The following is a 5977-nucleotide window of genomic DNA, read 5'->3' on the forward strand; positions in this document are numbered from 1 at the left end:
GTGTCTTTACTCCGTAATCCCACCATTATGTAATGGAATGCCCGCAAATGAAAGGGTGGCTTTATCCTGTATTCCCTTCCCTGTACCAAAGTCTGAAAAATACTTTACAAGGCTTATGATGTACATTTGAGAGAATGTGATTTCAAATTACACAGGATGACAATGTTAATGCCCTTAACAGGTTGTAGTGGGGTAAAAAAGTTTCGTAACATAACTCTGGGATGTTACATAAGCTAATTATTGTACTTTGTTTCCTGATTGTAGAAACACCCCACCTTCACCCCCAAAACTTAAGTCTGGATATATGACGGGGCTCAACAGTAAAAGAGCACCATGTGCATTTGAGGCATACATTTTGTGATTTAGACAGCAATAGCTGACAATTGCTGAGGATCTGATGTGAAAAATAGCCCCCCAAGAAATGACCCCATTTTGGAAACTACACCCCTCAAGGATTTATTTTTCAATCAAAATTTAAACAGTCATACAATACATTCAACATCCATTTATCCATTTGTCCTGTGGAGGATGTAATAATCGCGACAATTCCAATCAATAATATCAGTGGTAAATATACTGAACAAAGAAAGGTTTCAATAAAGTTAAAAGACAACAGTGTACAGTGTTTTTTGATATGCCAGAGTTAGGGCTAACGTGAAGGAGAAATAAACACCAATAATAAATGACTCACACAAGTGAGTATCCGTGCCAAGCCTGCACGTATAGTTAAACACCAAAAGAGAAAAACTGGGCTAGCACACAATGGTAATGGATAGAAACTTTATTATGGTCTCAATATAAGACAAACAACAGTAAAATACACATAAAGAACAATGTAATGGTGGATAGAGGACACACAAGATGACATGGAACACCACTAATGGCTCATCCTGTTAAGGTAAGTCAAATCGTAAAAATATCATAAATTATACATATGGCCCAAACAGGATGTCAAGTACATATAGCCAACCAGAGCTATCAGGAGAGAGTGGAGATCTAATACAGTACACAAAAAGTACATAGATCAATTATACTAAACTGCCCACTAGGGAGCCATGAAGTAGATACCCGAGTGGTGCACCAGAACGCCCCAACGTACGTTTCACGCAAGCTTCATGGGGAGAGTGTGTGTGTCCATGGGATAGAGGTGGATATAGTGTGTAGAGGCCATGCTGACCATTGACATTGAAAAGAGCTGATCGTTCCTTTCTCATCAGCCAATATCCTTTCTAAGATATGCAGATGGACCCATTGGGAACTGGGGTCAGAGGACAGCAGTGGTAGTGGCCCTGGTGTAGTGTTGTTGTGGCATGGTGTCCTACGCTCAGGCCAACTTTCCCTGGGGTATTGTAATGAAATCTGTAGCACTGAAGAATGAGGCCAGAGTTGAACGTAACAAAGTCTTGTTTACTAAGTGCAATGTAGAACTTAAACATTCATACAGTAGAAGCAAGATTTAGTGTAATTATTCCCTGACACCAGCAAGGATATTGAGTCAGGTTGGTTTAATGGCAATTCAGTACTCAGGTGATACTGTCCTAGTGGTTGTTTGGTGATGAGGGTGTCTTTGGCCATTTCCCCTCACTTCACAATGGTGTCTGTTGAAGCTTAATATAGCAGTTCACTCTGCTGTCTTTATCTTCTCAAGGCTTTACTTGAGGCAATTTAGTAATGGAAAATTCTCTGGAGGATGAGGAGCACTACAATCTGCATCCTCCCACTCTGTCTCTAGACAGGAACTTCACTTCAGGATCAGCCCACTCCTACTAGGAGGGGAGGAACAGGGTGGCTAACTCTGTTCCTGCCAACCTTTGCTATACCTTCCTTGCTGATAGTAACAGCCAAGAAACAAACAATGAAATTCAATGCATAACAATAAAAAGTTTGTAGTACCTCCAGGTCTTGGGTACTACAAATGGCATTTTGACTGACCATTTATTTAACCTTATTAATTGTCAGAATAACTTGGGATTTCTAATTCCTAGTGTGGGGATTCGCTCTGGTAGGCATGGTAAGCAGACGCAGGACAGAGGCAAAAAAAACAGTTTGTAAAACAAAACTTTAGTGTTTATTCACACACAAGGCAAAAACAAAGCAACATTTTTCAGTCTTAGTGTTCATTCACACAAAGGAAAGTCCAAAGAACAAAACACCTTCTTAGCAGGTTTTTCCAGCGGTCCACAACAGGCTTTAAGGGGCATGTTTCCCTGCATGCGGCTCTCAGCCCTCTAGCACGGCACAATGCCTCAGATCCCAAAACAGACAACTTGCTGCTGAGCCCAGCTGTCTTTTAACCCCTTTAGGACACAGCCTTATTTCACCTTAAGGACCAGGCAATTTTTTGCAAATCAGACCAGTGTCACATTAAGTGACTTATCCAAGCCATTCTGAGATAGTTTTTTCGTCACATATTGTACTTCATGACACTGGTAAAATGAAGTAAAAAAATAATAATTTTATTTTTTTAAAAATACAAAATTTACCAAAGATTTGTAAAAAATTGCAAATTTCCAAGTTTCAATTTCTCTACTTCTATAATACATAGTAATACCTCCAAAAATAGCTATTACTTTACATTCCCCATATGTCTACTTCATGTTTGGATCATTTTGGGAATGATATTTTATTTCTTGGGGTTACAAGGCTTAGAAGTTTAGAAGCAAATCTTGAATTTTTTCAGAAATTTTCAAAAACCCAATTTTTAGGGACCAGTTCAGGTCTGAAGTCACTTTGTGAGGCTTACATAATAGAAACCACCCAAAAAAAAAAAACTACACCCCTCAAGGTATTCAAAACTGATTTTATAAACATTGCTAACCCTTTAGGTGTTCCACAAGAATTAATGGAAAATAGAGATACAATTTCAAAATTTCACTTTTTTGGCAGATTTCCCATTTTTATATTCTTTTTTTCTAGTTACAAAGCAAGGGTTAACAGCCAAACCAAACTCAATATTTATGGCTCCGATTCTGTAGTTTACAGAAACACCCCATATGTGGTCGTAAACTGCTATATGGGCACACGGCAGGGCGCAGATGGAAAGGAATGCCATACTGTTTTTGGAAGGCGTGTTGCTGGACCGTTTTTTTTTTTTTTTACACCATGTCCCATTTGAAGCCCCCCTAATGCACCCCTAGAGTAGAAACTCCATAAAAGTGACCCCATCTAAGAAACTGCACCCCTCAAGGTATTCAGAACAGATTTTGCAAATGTTGTTAACCCTTTAGGTGTTCCACAAGAGTTTCATCTGAGGGGTTAGGTCATGTGATATTTTTATAGAGCCGGTCGATACGGACGCAGTGATACCTAATATGTATACTTTTTTATTTATTTATGTAAGTTTTACACAATAACAGCTTTTTTAAAACAAAAAAAATGATGTTTTAGTGTCTCCATATTCTGAGCCATAGTTTATTATTTTTTGGGCGATTGTCTCAGGTAGGGGTTCATTTTTTGCGGGATGAGGTGACGGTTAGATTGGTACTATTTGGGTGGACAAACGCCTTTTTGATCGCTTGCTGTTGTACTTTTTGTGATGTAAGGTGACAAAAATTGTTTATTTAGCCCAATTTTTTATTTTTTACGGTGTTCATCTGAGGGGTTAGCGACTGCCACCTCATGAGTCCACCTGCCGGCCACCGTGGATAGAGACACTAGGGGGGTGGGATAGTCCTTTAAGTCTCCATGAATGCACACGACGCCGGCTTTTCAGCCAGTATACTTGGCAGGCCGCACCAGGGCAGCTCTTACAAGGTACACCAGGCTCTTTGAGTCCAGCAGCGCCACCGCCAGGGTATCTCCCACTTGCAACTGGCACAGATGACTATTGTCTATCGTCTCGGGGGTACTGATTGCACACAGCCTCCTGGCATACATTGAGGGGCGGTAGCCATAGTTAATTTCCATGGGTTCCCCCCCAATGGGGACAGTCGTCCCTTAGGTGACCAGGCTCTTGACACTGCCAACAGACCATCGGAGCTAGGTCTGTAAGGAGTATATCCCAAGCTAGTTTTGCTGGCCTTAGACTCCTGGTCGAGGTTGGAGATTTCTGGGGTTTAACTGCCCCGCCCAAAAGAACTCCCCTGTAGATATCTGGAGGCCTCATAGCGCTCCACCAGTTTGACCATCTCTAGGGAATTACCAGGGGACACCTGGCCAATCCAGTGCTGGAGAGCGTACGGCAAAGCCCTCCAGAACACATAAGCCAACAGACACTCCAGCATAGAAGTGGGACTCGGTACGTCAGGCTGCAGCCATTTTTGCAACCAATGTAGCAGATCATAATACTGTGGTCTGGCGGGTTCAGCCTGGTTAAATTCCCAATGATGCACCCGCTGGGCCCGGACCAATACATTCACCCCCAGTCTTGCCAGAATCTCACCCTTTACAGTTGGATAGTCGGCCGCTTGATCATCTGGTAGGTTGAAAAACACCTACTGGGGTCCAGACGTCCAAGAATGGAGCAACGACCTCATCCCATTGGTCTCGGGGTAACTTCTCCCTCACAGCCACCTTTTCGAATACCGCCAGATAGGTCTCGACGTCGTCCGAGGGGGTAATCTTAGGGATCGCCACACAGAAAGCTTTCCGGGCATCATGGATGTTCTGTGACGCTCCTGCCGCTTGTAACACCATCACATGCTGTAATAGCAGCTGGTTAGTTTCCTGCTGCTGCTTGTTAGCCTCCCACTGTTGCAAGTTAGCCTCCATGAGGGCTCTCACGACCGCCTCCATTTTGTCAGGGGACACGGGTCGTAACCTTGCCGGCTTCATATAAGACATACACCCGTGCCCTGAAAAAACTAAAACTTTTCGGCCTTCAGGCCAGCCTTACTGTGTCTGCCTGCTCCAAGCCATCAATTGTGGGTATTCACACACAAGGCAAAAACAATGCAACATTTTTCAGTCTTCGTGTTCGTTCACAAGGAAAGTCCAAAGAACAAAACAGTCACCTTGTTGGCAGGTTTTTCCAGCGGTCCACAACAGGATTTAGGGGGCCTGTTTCCCCGCATGCGGCTCTCAGCCCTCTAGCACGGCACCATACCTCAGATCCCAAAACAAAGACAATTTTCTTCTGAGCCCAGCTGTCTTTTTGGGACAGCTAGGTGTGGTCAAATCCCGGATCGGCAGTTAAAATCTAGTCCGGTGTCTGACCCCCACCTGGCTGCAAATCAGCCCAGCAGCACACACTGGGAGGAAAATACCTGTCCTCCCAGACCATACCCTTCACTGTGTCCCACTAGCTATATATAGTCTTACCGCATGTAGAATATAATAAATAATAGTTCTACAGGATTGTAGGAAGATTTCTATTTCCAGTAACAAAGCCAGTGCTGGTTTTATCATTATTGTTTGTGAGGTTATCAATCCTATGAGTCTAGAGACTTCCGTCCACAGTACCTTACGTTTTGGGCAACCCTAGAAAAATATAAAAGAGGGATCCAACATTGCTGCAACTCCTCCAAAATAATGGGGAAGAGGGGTACATGTGGGAGAGCCATAGTGGCATGTAATATACTGAAGATGCAGTTGGTATTGTTCCCAAAGAGATGCACATTGGGAAGCCTTGTGAGCCCATAATACAGTTATTTTCCAATGTTTATTAAAGTAGGAAACCATGAGATCAGCCTCCCATTTCAGCATCAAGGGGAGTTTGGGAAAAAGTTAATCTGCTTAATGCATTTAACACAGAGTTTGGCGATACGATGCAGGCGTTCGTGAAGAACTGTAGGGATTGAAACATGTTGCATTATTAGAGGAAATGAATGAGGAAACCTGCCTGAATTTGTGGGAATGGAAGGGTGCATAAAACACATAAAATGCTAGGGAGAATGAACATTTTATAATGCACTATTCTTGCAATCCAGCTCATCTTAAAATTTGCCAACTTGTCTACCTCCTTATGCAAGGTCCAGGGAAATGATGGAAAGTTCACAGAGATCAATTTATGGGTAGTAGGCGTAAGATATACCATATA

The sequence above is a fragment of the Bufo gargarizans genome, chromosome 4 (genome assembly GCF_014858855.1).
Source record: "Bufo gargarizans isolate SCDJY-AF-19 chromosome 4, ASM1485885v1, whole genome shotgun sequence".
NCBI classification, from domain to species: Eukaryota; Metazoa; Chordata; class Amphibia; order Anura; family Bufonidae; genus Bufo; species Bufo gargarizans.